We start from the raw sequence: 20180 nt of genomic DNA, 5'->3' as shown, positions 1-20180 counted from the left end.
TTTGTCTCCTAGTCCTAGTGTCTTATTGGATCTTTGAGAAGAATGTTAAAAGGATTATAAGCAGTACTTTATGAAGTAGAGACTACCAACTTGCCCTTTTTCATAAAGATGCCAATGGTGAAAGATATTTATATTACTATATGAGATTACCATTCCAGTCAGACAATTCCTCCTTTGAAGAGTATGGTCACATTTTGCAAATGATACAAGGAAATGAAAAGATACAGAAGAGTCAACGTAGATGACAAAACGCAAATGAATTCAGCCAGACGTATGGTATATAAGATCATGCTGATGTGATATTTCTAAACTCTTCTTATGTAAAATTTCTTCTTGCTTTTTGAGACTGTACTAGAATCTCTTTGTCCAAATCTGCTTCACCAGTTCTGACATAATGTTGTTGGTGTTGGTAGCAGGTGATGGGGAAATTTGATAACTAAATCCTGACACAGTGGTTGTCATGGTCCAGGATTTCTGTGTTTTCTGGACCATGCCAACCACTACCATGTCAGGATGCACAGGGAAGCCATTGAAATCCACAAACACCTGGACAATTTCAACAGGAAAGAGGAAACCCTTAAAGTAAACAAGGTTTGGCTACCAGTCCTGAAAAATAGCAAGATGAAGACTTAACAAATGCAAATGAGAAATCTCCCAGGGTCAGGAGTTTCCCAGCAGACAATGAGCACTAATCAAGCAGACACTCATCCTCTTTTGCAGACCCTCCCACCCTGAGGCCTGCCATTAGCAACAGAACAATACACACGCAAATCACTCCTGCCTTCCCAGGTCACACAGTACACACACACACACACACATATACACGCAACTCCTTTCCAGGCAAGCATTCTCTGAAGATGCCAGCCACAGATGCTGGTGAAACATCAGGAAGAAACTCTTCTAGAACATGGCCACATAGCCTGAAAAACCCACAAAAAAATATGTAAACAAGATCTTCACTTACATTCCAGCAAAACTCATTAGCAAAATATCTTAAAATTGTTATATTTACAGCCAGAAGAGGTTTTGTAGTAGTAACAGGTAAGAAAGGTTTCGTTTGTTTGTTTGTTTCTTGTGAATGTCGGAGACTTAAAGAGACTGCAGTTATAAATCAATGCTTTGTGGCATACTCTTTGGTTGGAAATGATTATCTGGAGCCATTTCAATCTCATTTCAACCTGGTTTTAATTCCAAAACTGTATTCATCACCTGCTTTATGACCTGTACCAGAAGAGGAGCAGAGGTACTATGATTGCTCAGCGTTTTTCAGTACAATAGACATTATGTCCTTTGGAACTCACTCTCTAGGTTAAAGCTTGGGGGATACCATATTGTAGTGATTCTCAGAAGCAGTGTAGGGAAACTGTTGGTCCTATATATAGGACCTTTATGGGATTCTGCAGCATTTTAACTTAATTTCCGATGCTTAAACACCTTCATGAAAACACTTGGAGATCTTGTCTGAGGATTGGAGGAATTCTTGAATGGAGTGCTTCAGGGTTCTGTATTAGGGCCATTCAACATTTTTATCAATAACTTAGCTGATGATATTAAAGAAATCCTTATCCCATTTGCAGATGACACAAAACTGGGAATCATGTCTAACACAGTGGAAGATAGGAGCAAAATTCAAAAGAACCTAGATAAAGTAGAAATTGTGCAGAAATGCACAAAATTAAATTCAGTAGAGGCAAATGCAAAATTCTACCTTCATATTTCATGTCCTATCCTCTATACTGAGCTGCCCTTGAATAGAAGTCAGAATATCAGTTAGTTTTTGATGGGAACAAACCATTGAAAAACATCATACCTGTTCCATAGTAATTGAAATGGGGTACATGTTGCCTTTCTGGTTTGACCTATCAAGCTGCAAATAGTTTGGACCTGAATGAATATTTGCTCCCATGTGTCCCCCCCACTCCTTTATGCTTTAAGACATGTGGGCAGACTGTAGCCTAAGTGAATGAATATTGGCAATATGTGGTTCTCCTTTGTTTTAAGGCCCACAGAGACCAGGAGCCCTGCCCACTATTCCATATTGCCTGGCTGATCAGCCCTAATGTGATCCATGGAGAATGATATTCGCTTGCTAGAGAAGTGCTCTTCAGACCTGCATAAAAGCAGAACCACATGGTGGCCAGGGCCCAGGAGAATGAAGCAAAAGAAGACACAGACATTGAGGATTCCACCTGTCTCTGGCTGAATAAGCTCTGATTAGATATAGCACTGTTGTGGGTGAGACATCAATAGCAGGTAGATAAAATGACATTGGTGATAGCAGCTTTTGTTGCGAACAACAGCTCTGAAAGCTTGGCCTTTTGCTCTTTCACTTGTTCATGAAATACAGTGGGCCCTTGGATTCCAGGATAACCTCCCTCCTCCTAAGGATACCAAAATCCATGGATGATCATGTTCCATTATATATAATGGCATAGTAAAGTATTGTCCCATATATATCAATCATGGTACAATCAAGGTTTGCTTTTTAGATTGTTTAAAAATAAATATTTTTCCAAGCTGTGGATGTTAAATCCATGGATCCAAAATCCATGATACAGAGCTCTGACTGTACTTTAGACTCTATTCACATCAGACCTTGGCTTGTTATCTGACACTGACTCTGGAGACTGACTCTGATTTTCCTCCTTGGACTAAGTGACCAGCTTGGTTGGACTTCATGGTTGCAGCCTCAGTTGTAGTTCCTAGTCCATGCTTTTGGACATTACTTATCAGTTTGTTTGCTGTCTTATGTGTGGAAGGGCCGTAGTTCTGGGTTTTTTTGTGTTTTTTTGTGTGGTTTTTTTTGGTGTGGGGGTGCCACTTCACTCTTAGCTGAGTTTTTCCAATTTAGAATTGACAGAAGTACTGTACACAGGTAATCAGACCACATACCAGAAAACGTGGGCATCAGAATTATGGTGGGTAGGGAAGTTAGTGTCTTCCTTGACAGGTGTAATTATGTCAAATGATAATTATACAATCACACTTCATTATATATATTTGAAAAAGTCTGGATCACTTGGACCTCATAAACTATGTTTGTAAATTTTTGTATTCTACATTGCAGGACATTGTTGACTTATACAGTATGCATTTGTTAGTTGTGTCTGTATCTAGTATTTCTTGCAGTGAGATCAAAGTGGGACATATTGTTTTCCCCCCTACATATTTTATCTTCACAACAACCCCATGAGATTGGTCTGGTTGAGAGAGTGACAGGCCCAAGATTATCCTGTTAGTTTTATGATTCAGTGCTGACTAGAACCTGGATCTCCCAAGTTTCACGTCAACACTTCCAACCACTGATAGGACAAATGTGTCAACCAAGGCCTTTCCCCCATTTCCAGGTGGCGTCATGCTGTATAGTCTCTGCTAGATATTTTATATCATTGTCTTTCTGAGGTACACTTGACCATGATATCAGACTGATACAGTTAGTCGTTCTGTGAATGTGGGGTTAATTTTCTTTTCTTTCAGCCTTGAAAGAAACATTGGTTGGCAAGACAGTCTTTGTTGTGGCATTAAAATTCCACCCATGTTCTTTTTTGTTTACCTTCTCCCCAAATATTGTCTTTCATTATTAGAATCATGATGGACTATACACATAACCCAGTATATACTGTAATTTTAGAAGTGTATAGTGGCAAATATTCTTTCAAAATGTTGCCTGTGAAATGCTTACAAATGGAATTGCTGACTTTGCAGCAGATTTGACACAACTTTAATAGACCATTGGGTGAACATGAAAAATGTGCTCAGAAATTGATTTTTGTTCCGGCATCTCAGAACAACTTTATCTCAGTAGATTTAGGATGTTGGTAGGGTTGGTGACTTCAGGTTAAGACGTTCTGTTCATAATTTCCTGAATTATGAAGGGAGAGTGTGGATACGTTTTAATTTTTTGTATTCTGCCGTTTTAAGGTTTAGAGCCATGACATCTACAGTTTTTGCCTAATTTGGTTAAATTATTATTATTATTATTACTATTATTATTATTATTATTATTAAACTTTATTTCTAGAGCGCTGTAATTATACACATAATTATATATAAGATTTACAATGACATAAAGAGTTCTATATTTGGTGACGTGGTGGTAAATGATTCTTATTAGACAACCAATGAACCACAGATGACTTTATTAACCTGGAATCCCCACTCAGTATTAAAACTCACTGGGTGACCCTGGGCAAGTCATACACCCTTAGCCTCAGAAAAACCATGATAGGTTTGTCTTAGGGTCCCCATAAGTCAGAAATGACTCGAAGGCACATAACAACAAGTATCAGGTGATTTCACTCTGTTCACAAAGCCCAGTGCTGAATCTTGAATGGTCATAAAATTAAATGAAGGTAGGAAGTATAAGTTGTAAATAATCACTCTGTACCAGGAAGTGATGAGCAAAGGGGGGGGGGAATATATATTTATGTTTTTAAGTGTATTGCTTTAGTATTTGTGTTAATTTGCAAATTTTGCTGTGTGCCTCCAGTGAGCCAGCAAACAAATATGCAGTTTTGGTCTAAATGACACAAGCTAAGTATTTCTTCATAAGTTTCTGCAGAAAAAAATGAACAAGCCATAGCAATAACCATTTGCAGTCTGTGTATATGATATTATGCGAGCCTAATTGAACTGGAGGGACTTGCATGGAGAAAATTAGGCACGTTAGAGCTGGATTCAGATTTGAGATAAACACTTTTCCATAACAGCTATAGAGTGAATACATTTTTGCATTTTTTGCTATGTGCAGTGGCCAAGACCCAAAGAATTTATTTCTATGAGTGTAAGTAGGCATTGGGACTATGAGACATGGTTAATCACATATAGAAGGAAGAAAACAGTAGTCCAAACTTCCATTGGATGTAGTAGTATGATATTTGATGGGGTACTAGTTTTTGTATGTTCTGTGGTATGATGGTGGTTTATGTGCTATGTGGTATTAATATAATGTCTATGAATGTTTATTGTTATTTCTGTTATTAAATTCAAAATTTGTTTTTATAAAAAATAAAATATATAACTAACTTCCATTGGCAGTATCAGAGCCACTGAGAGCCCTGGTGGTGCATTGGTTGAATACATGATTTGCAGCCACCCAGTGAGTTCAGTATCAGCCAGGGGCTCAGTGTTGACTCAGGCTTGCATCCTTCCGAGGTTGCTAAAATGAGTACCCAACTTGTTGGGGGCAATTAGCTTATACATTGTAAACCACTTAGGGAGTGCTTAAGTGCACTGTACTTGCTATTGCTATTGCTACTGAGTAGTAGACAAAGCATATACATACATATTTAAAAAGGAAATGCCCAACTGTGACTCAGGTTGCCTCTAACATAATATGGGAGATGGGTATAAACAATCTCAAGGAATGATGAGGTAGGGACTTTTCAATCTGACCATTCTTTCTTCTCAGCTATTGCCTCCAGATTCTTTCCTTCTCAGGTGGAAAATATATATTGTCCCCACTATGAACACAGTTCAATAAATGGCTGAAGGAATCAACTGCTTCCTTCCCCTAAGACATCTATACTGGGACACATCCAGGGGTTTCTTTTGCTTTAAACAAAGAAAAAAGTTTGGAGATCATTGTATGTGTCTCACATGCAATGCCCCTTTTATCCTTGAAGTAAAGATTTCCTTTTTCAGTAGTTTCTGATTCAGACAGAGTGTTAAAGCAGCATTCTTACCTGATGAGAAAAAGATACTTGTCTCCATGATGTAGCAGTGATGCATTTGACCATGCTGTTTTGTAGATGAGTTGTTTCTCTGCTTCAGAATATTTTCTCTAGAATTGATCTCATCTATATTGTATTACACCTGTGAGGATAATGTCTCTGACACTTCACAGCTCAATCATATGCATAGCATGTCTGTTCAGAAGCAATTCCAATTGAGTTTTAAAGACCAATGTGTATAAGACTGCATCGTAAGTAGCTTGTAAATACATGATATACTTGTAACCTGATCATTTATGTTGGGTAGGATAAATTGGGTAGGATAAAACATGATCATTTGTCTTGAGTGGGAAATAGGAGGGGACCAATCAGTTCAGATTGGGATTGTGGCAGGAAAGAAGGGGACTGAGTTCCTTCCTTTCCTAAACTATTAACCCTCAAAGATACCATTTGCTGGAGTCGTGCATTTAAGGCCAAAGAGCAGTAATTTTTTGTTTGCTTGTTTGTTTATTTATTTAATATCCCACCTTTCTCCCATTTGTTTGTTCTGCAGCAAAATATTGCATGGAAAAGATGTGTCCCTTTCTTGAACAGTGTGGTACTGATCCAAGGCCACTCCTACCTTTAGATATTGTTCCTATTCCTTTCCCTCCCTCCCTCCTTGTGTCTTGAAATGTTGCGGAGAGTTCTACCTTGGTTGAGAAACCCTGTGACAGAGCATAAAGTGAGAATGGCCTCTATGCTGTGTGTCAGGTGGAAGCAGAAAATGGCAAACTGAAGGAGACCGACTAAGGCTGCATCTACACTACAGAATTAATACAGTTTGACACAGCTTTAACTGCCATGGCTCAATGTTATTTAAAATGCTGAGGTTTGTAGTTTTGTGAGATATTTAGCATCTCTGTCAAAGAGCTCTGGTGTCACAACAAACTACAAATTCTACAAAACCTAGAAACTGTTCACTACTAGAAACTGTAAGGCCTAGAAACTATTCACTACTGGATGGGCAAATATGAATATTTGGAGGACTGGAGTTTATGGACTGTGGAGCTGCAGGCATAAGAGTTGATGTGCTTGCTAGACTAAGGGTGGGCAGAATGCAGTCCATTGGCCACCTGAAGGTCAGAAGGCCATTTTTGTCTGAAAGGCCTGGAAACCTGACCCCACTTTTCCAAATTATCATTCCCAGAGGCTCCCAGGATAAGAAAATCATTTTTTCCCCTCTGAAATTGCTGTTAATTTTGTAATTAGGTGAGTCACAAACATCAGCAGGAACAGCAAAGCAACAAATATGGCCATTCTGGCCATTTCTGGTTTCAGAGTATGTTAGCACATTTGTTTCTTATAGCTGGTGCAGAAAATTGGCTACCTGGACACCAAACTTTTCCATCTTTGGTCTCAATCCAGCCATGCCAGCTATCTCTTGGACGGTTGCATATAAGATATTTCCTCTTTTGAAAATAACTTTATTTTTTTATTTTGCTCTTGGTTTTATGGTACATAATGAATTTTAGGACTATTATTATATAGATATTATTATTTTTTTGGTAAAGAAAGCTGAATATAAATTTTCACACACACACACCCTTTCCAGTCTGGTTGTATCTCCAGAGGGATAGCAAAGGCTGACTTCAAGCATGCATAGGAGTGGTTTGAGTTCCACTGATTTCAATGAAATACATTCACAAGCAAGTAAGTGTGTCTAGGTTTGCTCTCTGACATCCACATATTGATTTACAATAACCAACAGGCTGTTTGACTTCAGACCTCAGACTTCAGTTCATGTCTCCTGTAGGTTTCAATAAAATGTGGGAGTGGAATGAGGGTTCTTTCTGATTTATTCTGAACATAAAGAACCAAAGATCTTATTTTGGAGACTAACCTTTTTGTATTAGATAAAAAGTTAATCTGATTTTTGAAAGCTATTTTAACTAGTATTGTACTACTTCAATATTATTTTATGTGTTCGTGCTTTTGAGAAAAACAAGCCATGCACATTTTAGTACTCTTCTACAGATTAATCTAAGAGGCAGTGGAATGAAGTATCAGTGAAAAAGCAGGGTCCTGAGGTAGTAAAATAGGCTATGTTTGACTGCAGATGAGAATCACATTGCTGAATGCTCTTCTAAGTAAATCAAAGAATGCACAATTACATTCCTGGAAGTAGGAAAACTTTGCATTGAAAGGACTGGTCTTGAATTTTTCTCCTTGATGTCTAGTTGCCACGGGTTTCTTTTCTTTTTTTAATTTAGAGGGGTATTAAAATTGCAGAGCTTGGAAATAATATGCTACAAACAATGGTGCAGCCTGTTACAGCTTCTTCTTTTGGCACAGTGCAAGGTAACACAATAACTATTAACATCATTGCTTTCCCAATGCAACAAGTAACATTTATAATTTTTATCATGTTACCTATGTGGGGAGTTCTGGGTAGTATTTTAAGGGAATGTTTTCTCAGTGCTAGACTATTTTCTTACTCTTTAACCTCCCAAGTAATAAAAATGAGTATAAATCTAGTAACACAAACATTTGACTAATGGGTAATGACAACAGTTCATGTAAAAAAGGAAACTGAACATGGTATTCTCTACTTATTCACCCCCTGCCCCTCCCATACCATCCAGAGGTGGTTTTCATGCCAAGTTTACCATCCTATTCTCATGCATTTGTAGATTCAGATAAACTGAAACTGTAATGGATTTTTTTAGTCGCCATGCTCAGGTCCTATGCATATATTATGTGTAGACCAATTTTAAAAAATGAAGTGGAAGCTACACTCAGAGCACATTGAAGAACAAATCACCAGAAACAGATAGAGCTCCTTCAATCTGCAGAGACAGAATCTGCTCTAGTTCTAACTAAAATTTATCAACAAATATGGAAAACAAAACAATGGCCCACAGATTGGAAATGCTCAATGTAAATTCCAGTCCCTAAGAAAGGGGACACCAGGGATTGGAATAGACAATTTCCAATGCAAGCAAAGTGATGCTCAGAATTCTGCAACAATTTTTTAAATCTTATATGGAGGAAAAAATACCAGAAGTCCAACCTGGGCCCAGGAAAATAGGAGGCATTATAGGTCATAGTGGAAACATACGTTGAATAATGGAGTGCAACAAAGAATTTCAAGAGAATTAGCCTGTGGATTATACATTATAGCAAAGCCCTTGCTTGTATAGATCATGGAATAACTATGGATCACTTTTAAAGAATTAGGTGTGCCACAGCATTTGATTGTCCTTGTCCATAACCTGTACTCAGGACAAGAGGAAATGGAATACAGTTGGCCCTTCTTATACACGGATTCAAGCATACACGGTTTGAAAATGTTAAAAAAAAGTATAATTTCAAATATCAAACCTTGATTTTCCATATTGCTGTCATTATATTTAATGAGACTTGAGCATACACGGATTTTGTTATACACGGGGGATCTTGGAACCAAACCCCAGTGTATAACAAGGGTCCACTGTAGTTTCCATTTGACAAAGGAGCCAGGTAAAGCTGCACCTTATCACCTCATCTGTTTAATTTGGCCATATCACGAGAAGGCCTGACTCCCTAGAAAAGACAATAATGTTTGGTAAGGTAGAAAGCAGTAGGAAAAGAGGGAGACCATTCCAGATGGATAGACTCAATCAAGGAAGCCACCACCCTGAGCCTGCAAGATATGAGCAGGATTGTTGATCATAGGGTGACTTGGAGGTCTCTCATTCATAGGGGTACCATAAGTCAAAGTCAATTTGGCAGCAGTTAACAACAACAGCAACAATGTATACAGGCATGAAATGGAGGCTCTACCAGTAGTCCCTCTCCTGGCATCATATGCACCATCTAACTGACTCCATGCATGAAGCAAGGATTTCTGAAGAGAACCTTTCTGTAAGCAGACCCAATGAGTGAGGAGCTGCTTACATATACTGTCAGCTTTCCTGCTCAAATGCCCATGCTCAGGTCATGTATTCTGGATGTGAGTGTCTCTATGCTAACTAGCATTCACAATTTCAGGATGGGACAAGGAATAAGGTCCTGTTTCTCTTTCTGATGTGCTGGCCTACTATACAAGTAACCAATGAATAGGGCTTTGTTCTCAGTGTAAATTTTCTTACAGTGCAGAAAATTGAATCAGGTTAGTTGGCCTGACCTAGATCTGCACAAATGGTGAATGCAATGCACCAGCTGCATACTGTGGCTTGCCAGCATTTGATAATCCCATTTTGCCTTCCCAGCTGGGCAGAAGAACCAGAATGTTTAACAGGGTTGGTGAACTGCATTTGGTTCAGCTAAGCCAATTTGGGGCCATTCTCTTGGAAATGTTTGCTAGCAATTAGTAAATAATTGACAACTGGTTAGTGGTGAAGTTGTTTTTCATAGTGTAGTGACTACAAAATCAAATTTAGGTAAAACATTTTGATTGCTGAACATTGTTTGATGTCTCAAATAATAAGAATTCAGTAAATGCCACTTACTCTTGTAGGTACTTGATAATCAAATTAACTAAATTAGTGTCAGGACTAATAGAACAATAGATCGTAACAACAGAGTTAGACTCTTAGGACAAAGAAACATCAAGGAAAAAGATGAGCACAGTCATGTGTTATACAATTGTTGGAAGAGTTTTGGAATTCCTCTGTGGTACAGGAATGTAAATATCTACATGCATTATTGGGTTTCTAAAATTAGCAGATAGCTTGATCCTCTGAAGAAAACCAAATAATAGTTTTCTTCTATCCCAACACAGCCAAGAACAGGAGGAGGCAATCCATTACCCTCCAGATGGTTTGAACCATAACCTCCAATCTTTTCCCATGTTATCTGGGGGTTATGAATACCTAGTTGTGTATTCATGGCCTTCAGGCTACCCATTATATAAATGGGTTTATTGAGGAAAGCTGGACCAATCATGGATTACTGATATTCCCATCTTTTTAGCATACTTCTCCATATTATCATCATGGGCTCAGCTTGGTAAGAAAACTGTTGCAGAGTAACGACATCACTGCACCAAGGTGCTCTAACACTGTATTCGACAATTTCTTTAATGTGATTACAACGGTAGCAATAACAGTATGAAAACACTTATTTCTGCATTATCTTTTAATAGCACAATAGTCCTTGCTTTGTGATTAATGTTTCCGGTCTCAGTTTTCCACATAACAAAAATTACCCCAGTCTCCACTCCTTTTTTCCTGCCTTGCACATGCATTTTATTTTATTTTATTTCTGAAATCTCACAATGACAAGATCAGGCTGATAGTAATAAGATTCTTTGGGTAACTCATTAAAATCTTCAGTACACCAGAAGCAGGGAGAACAGTTCATGACATGCTCACTCACATGACATTGAATGATAATAGTGATTGGATAACTGGTCAGCAGTGAATGAGTATCAATGTGTGAAAAGGGGTGGACTCATATTTGTAATTCCATTTCAATTCCATCACTAGCACCACATGTGGTAATTTCCTAAGTCTCTTCATAATAGTCCTTTGTGCTTATATTCAAACATTACCTTCTCTATCCAGTCTGGAAAACGTCTAAATAGGTACTAAATGTAAAGGTAAAGGTAGTTCCTTGATATGAATGTCTCGTCATAACTGACTATAGGGGGTGGTGCTCATCTCCATTACTAAGCCAAAGAGCCAGTGTTGTCCGAGGACTATTATGCTGTCATGTGACTGGCATGACTGCACTGAATGCTGTTACCTTCCCACTGAAGTGGTACCTATTTGCATTTGCATGCTTTTGAACTGCTAGGTTGGCAGAAGCTGGGACTAGTGACAGGAGCTCACCCCATCATGCAGCACTCTAGCCTCAAACTGCCAGCCTTCCGATTGTCAGAATTGGTGTCTTAACCTCTAAGCCACCGCACTGCTGCAGATTTATGTGAGTATTGTTTTAGTACTTTCTCTCTCTCTAGAAAGGCATCTCTTCAGAGCTATTTGCTCCCAATTGCAGTTACTTTCACAATTGGCCTAATTCTCTGGGTTCTTTAAAAAAAACAACAACAACCAACCGACCAACTGTTCCTGTTGGGAGCTCTGAGAAATTTTGAATTTGTTTAAATTTCATTACTAATTTTCATGTGGAGCAAAGAAATGCCAAACTGGAGGCAGGATTCAATCAAGTGGTTTTGATGACAGTCTAAACTTGAAAGATACAATTTGAATGGTTTATGAAGAACTCCACAACCGAGACATTAAATTACAGCCTGTAGAACCACATGAGGACGATGAATACCGGATACATAAAACACTTTTATTGCCAGTTACTTTTAAGGTTGAGCAGAATGAAAATCCATCATGTGGGAGCAGTCCTGCAGCACATCTTGCACTGGGGAATTACAGTAAGTGCAGGAGGAGGAAGAAGTTAGAAAGAATTTGAGATGCCAGGAACAGGAGGATTTCAGAGCCTGTGACCTAGGAATATGAGGAGGATTACAGGATGCATGATACAGCAGGGAAAGGATTATAGCTCATGTTATGTTGGAAGGCATAGATTATGGCAGTACAAATTTGTAACTCCACACATACTTTTTTCCTATATTTTACTTAGAGAACCCAGTAGGTATCTGTTGTAACAAGGGAATGCTATCTTTACAGCACAGTCATTTTCTGTATTTCCTTCCTAGCAAACACCAAGGTGATGCAAGTGTTATCGTGCCTCAGCACATGGGCATGTGACACCCCTGGGGTGTTTATGTGAGCGCTGAGGAGACCCAGCTTGTTAAAGGAGGATTAAAAAATAAAGTATATTTCAGAAACCAATTACTGAAGTAAAACATGATCACTGTAAAGTTGCTGGTTAATAATGATTTTCTTAAATGTTTGCTGAGTTAAATGAGCGCTTTGAAATATTTATTTCCTTTTCAGAATGAGTTTTCAGTGTCATGAATAGTCTTTAGGTAGCATTAGTCATTTGCATTTTTAAAAAAACTTCTTGAGAAATGTGGGTTAATTTGATGCTCATCAAGAATGGCAAGATAAAGCACGCAATGTGTGCTGATTTTTTAAAGCACTTCATTCCCAGTGGAGCCCTGCAGTACTACTGAGATGCTACAAAGCATGGTGATACACACAGTGGCGTGAATAAAGAGCTTTCAGATGGAGCTCAATTATGATTTTGTACTCTTAACTTTGAAAGGCCAAATTGTCAAAGTTTCAGAGTTCTGTATTATGCTTTTGACCTCATACACCCTGGCAGTTGCAGCCATTAAGCACTAGAATGACTTGAGTGATGGAATGTATGGATATTAATGACTTTTGCCCAATAACTTTAGTGTACCATAGGAACTGTTTATCCTTTTCCATCAGTCATGTTCTTACCCACTCATACCATATTGTTTAAAAGGAAGACTTGCTAAATGAGTGGGAGTAATCAAGACTCAGGAGCCAGTGTGGTTTACTGGTCTGAGTGTTGGACTATGACTCTGGAGACCAGGGTTCAATTCCCAGCTTGGCCATGAAGCCTACTGGGACAAGTCACATGCTCTCAGTCTCAGGAGAAGGCAGTGGCAAACCTCCTCTGAACAAATCTTACCAATAAAACCCCTTAGGGTCACCATAAATCAGAAACGACTTGAAGGCACACAGCAAAAACTGGGACTCCCATTCTCCCTATACGTTGAGGGGCGGGGAGCAGGATAGATAGGCTGCATTGTTTTTATGCAGTGCTTATGTTGAAATTGCAACACATTTATTAATCTCACTTGTGCAGTTTCTCAGAAGGAGGAATACCAGTTCAGATTCTGCTCAATTGATGTGCCAGTATTGGGTGTGAGAATGAAAATATACAGAGGAGAGAAACCAATGGTAGCAGTTGACAGTTGTGATTTCCAGGTTGTAAACTGAAGAATGTGTGTTTCCTTTTAAATTTATTGATCAATTAGAGATTAAAGTGTCTCTGTCTGTTCTTGGTTGTTCAGTGATAAGAACTGACTAATTTAATTAAAATAAATTAAGTAATCAGTGAAGATAGATTTTTTAAAACATAAATGCAACTTAATTTAATTTATTTTTTTAATTTAATTGATTGGGTTGAGTTAGAATTTCGCAATTAACTCAGTTCCACAATTAAGGTATTAGTTAACACATTCATTAGTTAAATGAGAGGCAATACTAAACAGCCAACAAATACAACATTCTCCTACTGGTTCTTTATCCACAGTCTAGTTGTCTTGGATTTTTGCAGACTAATTCAGTCTTTTTTAAAATTAATTCCTCAATTATAATGGTTTATACAATGAGGAATTACAATGATTAATTTAAAATATTAAAACTACAGCAAAGGCTAAGGATACAGGCATCTTCATTTATTTTAGAATATGATAGATTGATTGATCTAAGCTTGAAATATTTTAAAACAGCAAGTGACAAGGCAGTTGAGAAAGGAAGTGGTGGTCTTCCAGTTAAACTTAAGTAGCAATTTAACAAATATAATTGTTAATTTCTTCCCTTTTGAATGTAAATGCAATTGAATGATTTTTTGATTTTTAAAATAAATTATTAACAAAATGTGCTGCTGATGAAAGTCAAGGAAGAAAATACAAAAGCAGTGCTACAGCTAAACATTAAGAAAACAGTGACTACAGATAATTTACATAATTTCAAAATAGTTAAAGATTTTGTAAACTTTGGCTCAGTCATTAATCAAAATGGAGACTATCGTTAAGCAATCACAAGAAGTCTCAGTTTTAGAATGACAGCTATGAAGGATCTAGATAAGATCCTTGAATGCAAAGATATATAATTACTGTAAATACCAAAGTAATAGTCATTCATGCCATATTATTTCCAATTTTTATGCATGGTTGTAAAAGCTGGACAGTGAAGCAAACTGACAGGTAAAAATCAACTCATTTGAAATGTGGAAGCACTGGATAAAAGCTGGGAGAGAGTACTATAGGCCCGTTACAGACGAGCCATATAGTACGTGCAGAGCGCGGACTAGGGTTAGGAAGGGGCGGTGCTTCCACACACCCCTAACCCTAGTGCGCACTCTGCGTGCACAAAATGGCAGCGTCCGTTCCACATGGCCACAACGTCACGACCGTGCTGCCTCTATACAGGGCAGCGCGGATGTGATGTTGTCGCTTAGCGCCAGGGCGCTTAGTGCGCCCTTAGCGTGGAGCAGGAAGGAGCTCTGTTTTGGAGCTCCTTCCTGGTTTGCGCCGCTGGGCGCAGCCTTCACACGGCTACGCCCAGCGCCGCAAAGGAGAAAGGGGCCAAGCGGCCCCTTTCTCCTCCTCCCTGCCACCACGGGGTGTCCTTGGGGCTTGACGCCCCAAGGACACCCCTTTCCAGGCTGCGGGGAAGCAGCCTTTTTGCTGCTTCCCCGCAGCCCGGAAAGCGGTGGATCGGGGCCTCAGCGGCTGCCGTTCTGGCCACTTAGGCCCCAATACACCAGGGAAAGGGGTGGGTGCAGACCGCCCCAAACGGGTGGTCTGTAACTCGCCATAGATAAGTACTATAGTACTCTCCTCCAGCTTTTGTATGAGGACTATAAATAAAAAAGTAAAGGTTTTTCCTTTCACAAGGTTGTCAAGTCATGTCCGACTGTAGGGGGTAGGGCTCATTTCCATTACTAAGCCAAAGAGCCAGTGTCATCAAAGATGACTCTGGTAGTCAAGTCGCCAGCATGAACACTGTTACCTTTCCACTGAAGTGGTACCTATTTGCATTTGCATGATTTTGAACTGCTAGGTTGGCAGAAGCTGGACTCGGGAGCTCACTTGGGCCTTGAACTGCCGACCTGATGACTTTTTCAATCGTCAGAATCAGCATTTTAACCACTGAGCTACCAAATCCCCTACTATAGCTACTATAGACTGCCAAAAAGAGAAAGCAATGGGTCCTAGAGGAAATAAAACCTGAACTCTTCCCAAAATTACTATACTGAGGCTATCATACTTTGGACATATAACGAGATGGCATGACTAATTGGAAGAAACAATCATGTTTGTTAAAGTAGAAGACAGTAGTGTTACCCGAAGAAAGGTGGGGGACTGTGGGTTCCCACCAAATATGACAGCTGTACTTTAATTCTTGGGAAGTTAGTTTTTGCAAAGGTTTTGGTAGCGTATAGGACCATATGCACCTGTTTATACCAGTACTAACTGAGGAGAACTCCAAGGTTAGGGTGAATTAAGAAAGTTTTTATTTCGAAAAATATCACAGACAGGCAATTTATTTAGAAAAATGTTACACACAAGCAATAACTATTCACACAGACGCAGCATTCAGAATGAGCATTTGGAACTAACTGAAACGAAAATTAGGAAAGCGATAGGGGAATTTTTAGGGGTTTGCAGTGGGTTGATAATTATCTGTCCGATGAGCAGACCACGTAAAGCTGGAATAGCTCAGACTGAGGAGTCTGAAGGTGACACAGAATGTACATAGATAGCAGGGGTGTATGCCAGTTGTGTGCGTAGAGGTTAAATTTTGGGACCATAATTATATCTAAAATATAGACCCAAGCAATAGACTATCTTGTCAGATAACACAGGCTGGATGTCATTTCCCAAGGATTCTGGACTGGTTGATGGCTTTAATTTTAATGTGATGAAAACTGTGATTGGATCAGGATATCTCCAGGATGGATGGGCAGGAAAATTTGGTTGGGAACACAACAGGAGATAGGCAGAGAAGTTGGCTTACTGCTTTAGGTGTGAGGAGATTCTTGTCTCACGTTGCAAGAGGAAATGTAAATTACCTGGGAGAAGGAAGGAGAAATTGATGCATCCATCTAAATTTGATTATTCCATTACCTGGATGTGCACGTGCCTTGGGATATGCTCCTTTTCTCCTGGGAACCTGACCTAGTGTTCCTGGAAGATCATAGATTTCTAAAAAACATGCTGTCTCCAGATATGAGATATTAAATATGGGGACCCCAAAATACAGCACAGGATATGCTGGGTGTACCAACAGTTGGAAAAGAGAAAGTCCACAGTATTGGTTCAATAAAGGAAGCCAAGAGCTTTCAGGATCTACTTGTTCAGGGCTTTTAGTGGCTGGAGCTCTTGGAGATCTCTCATTTGCATCAAGATGACATGATTGTTGATAACAAAAACAACAACAATGCCCATGTTTCCTGACAAGTTTAGCCTTTAAGGATAAACATATATTGGCCAGAATCTTCTTGGTGATATATGTCCATTTAATACCAGGTGCTGTAGGCTATATTTCAGAGCAAGGAACTCGCAAAACCATCACTTGTGTACTCCTTGCCTAAGAAAACTCTATGAAATGCATGCAATCACCATAATTTGACAGGTTGCTTAATGGCACATGGACATGTGTATGCGCGTGTGCGCACACACCCACACACACACAAAACCTGGGAATACATGTACAGGATCTCTTTATTCAGTACCTCCTCCTGCAACATCTACCCCCTGGCAGCTTTTAAACATGTAGAATGCACTACCATGGGCATTTACTATGTGGGAATGGGGGCAGAGATGCATCCAGACAGCATCTGGCTGCAGTTCTGTGGCTAGAAGAAGAGAGCTGGCATCACCCTCCCAAATCTCCAGTGAGTAACTGTCAATGCATAAGGGTGATATCAACTATCATCTACAGAACAGCAGTCAGGTGCTGCCTAGGCATCACCCATCATCTCCCCCATAGTAAGTAAATGGCTATGTAATGCACTGTAGGTGCTTGGAATCAGATATGGAAGTGGGAGGGACCTGGAAGTGTGCAGGCAGAGAATTGTGTTATGTCTGTAGATCTGGGTTGCCATCTGACAACCTTACCTGAAGGAAGACTTCAGGAATCCACTGGATGACCTTCAGAGAGCCATTCCTCCTGCACTTACCTGTCTGTCCACAGTGGCATCTCTGCCCAGGATGTCCTCCAGTGCAGGGGGCGGATCCAAAATGGTGTGCCCTCATACCTCACTGCTATGCACTGCTCTACATGTGCACAGCAAGTGGGAGCTATGTGTGAATTCTCCCTCATTACCATGTGCCTCTATCGCACATGGCAGGAAGGGGCTGTCTGTTCACTCTCTCTCTTTGCGATGTGCTGCTCTACTCATGAGCAGAATGGCACATGACACAGAGGGGGTAATTGGCCAGGTGTTGCCCCTCTTCTGGAAGGGATCTGGAAGTGTGAAGGCACACTTCCACACAACCTGGAGCTGCCTAGTGACACCACAGCCTGCCACATATTATAGAAACCAGTCTGATAGGGTACATTTAAGACATACTAATTTAGATGAAGTACACTGAACAGCTACAGGGAGTATGATGAATAACTTAATAATAATAAAGTAAACTCCTTATCCATTATGCAATACCTCCATGTTTATGTGGACTCATAGTGCTTTATGTGAATATTAATATATGCCCAAAATATAAAAAAAGTATAGAAAGAACTGATGAATAGTTAACAAGCTTTTGATAATAACTGGTTTTAATGAGCTAAATAGCAAAGGTTGTTAAGTTGAACAATCAACTGCCACATTGAATAATTTTGGTAAATAGATAGGAATGCCATGAAGATAACTTAAGTTGCAGCCTTTGGAATAGGCCTCAGTGACCTTGATAGGGAGGTCTTATTTCAGAATACCTGCACACAAGATCACATCATTAATGTGGTTTATGGCATCTTCTTGATGTGTGGTATGTGCTGACATTGTACTGCAGGCATGATAAAACATATATTGAACTTCTTTGCACTTTTGGAAAAAGAAATTAAAACCCTATTGGCTTTACCAGTGTATGATACTTGAAAATGAATGGTTAGCTCATTTTATTAGGGGAATTGAATGTTTGATTAGGATAATGATAGTGAGGATCACCTATGTGGTATAATGCCAAATCAGGGAAGGGCCCTTTGACCTTTAGCCCTGTAGATATTTTGGACTTCAACACTCAGAAGTTGCACCAAATATGCCCAAAATATCTGGAGAGCCAAAGCTTCCCTATACCTGCACTAAGTAATATCCTGGTGAATGGCTGCATACAGACTAACATAATTTTGAATGAACTGCTAAGTTACTCAGCAATTGACGTATCATTTATACTGACACTCATTCCATGCTACTCTTTTTTTTAAAGTCTGTTCTAAACAAATGGGTAAAATTGATAGATGAAAGAAGTGTGAGGAAACACACTCAGTTGGGTTTTCACTTGTTCCTAATCTATAAATCTCTGTTACTTTAACATACAATGGTTTGAGTCCATGTGTGCTGAATGCACCTAAAGATGATTTGTGCCAGATTATGTTTCTAACATGTTATATGCAGCCAGTGAAAATAGGTTTAAAAATGGCTGTTATATTTAGACTTGTCATCTGTTTATAGTACTAAGTTTCTTATGTATCCAAAGTTCTACGTGCCTAAGTTAGTATAATGATATACTGAAATTAGGCACATACTAAAAGCATTGCAATGGTTTATGGCTTTTTCATGCAAATAATAAACTATTTGAATTAATAGTTTAAAATGGTGCCAAGTGTAAATTGATCTTTTGAGTTTCAGGCAGCACACATTCATATGAACCATCATTTTATTGATATAGTTTTCAAGAGTATAAATGCAAAAGAGTACATAAAATTGAGAATGGGCAGTAAAATGTTTACATTCTGGGAAATTTTCCATTTGATTTTTAAGATGATAAATTATGCTCTGTGAATGTGAAAATCTTTATTGAAAGAATATAATACAGGCATAGCTCAGTTAATAAACTCTCTGACAAAGAACTTCCTTTTAAAAAGTTTTTTTTAATGCTCTATCCAGCCCCCTTTTCCTGCTTCTCATCTGTATGGCTGAAGGGTTTGTTTTTCCCCACAGCAGCATCAGTCTTGGGAGAATGGTGGAAGAGGGCTGGAGAAACACAGACTTTTGATGTTAATTTGCATCATAGTGTTTCCAGTAAACAATGTAATAAAGCTTGACCTGAGAACAAATGCAGATTTTACAGTAGGTGTGTGCCTACCTACAATAGACAAAGTAAAAAGCAGCGGCCTCCACAATCCCTTACTGAGGTGTGAACAGCAAAACAAAGTGGAAAGCAGATATGAGTGCCTCTTATTTATAAGTTTGACCACCAAAATGAAAATCATAAGAAAAGTGAAAGCTGATGAAAAAAAAATGGAATTAATTGGGGAACAATTCTTCAAATGGTATCTAGAAGATTCAAAATGTTTTGTTTACTTGTGCAAGGCTTATCTGAGCTGGTTGTTTCATTTCTCGTGTACGTATTGTTATTTCTGAATAAAAAGTTTGCTGAAATATGTGGAACTACTCATCTTTTTTTAGGTGTAGGAGCCTATTCTTTCCCTATTATTTCTGCCTCTGGTATCACCTTTTCTGTTGAATAAATAATGTCCAGGAATACATCTACTTTGTTAGCTGAGGAATACCTGTATATGACTAAAGGAGACATATACTGTGTTGTCTTCTTTTGTGTTTCACTTTGCCTCTACATTACCAGTACTTCTAAATAATTGGAAATAATATTTCAAGGATTTTTAAAAATAAGCATTTTCCATA

Source organism: Sceloporus undulatus, chromosome 4, assembly GCF_019175285.1.
Source record: "Sceloporus undulatus isolate JIND9_A2432 ecotype Alabama chromosome 4, SceUnd_v1.1, whole genome shotgun sequence".
NCBI classification, from domain to species: Eukaryota; Metazoa; Chordata; class Lepidosauria; order Squamata; family Phrynosomatidae; genus Sceloporus; species Sceloporus undulatus.
The sequence above is the reverse complement of the archived record's forward strand: the minus strand, read 5'-3'. Positions refer to the sequence as shown.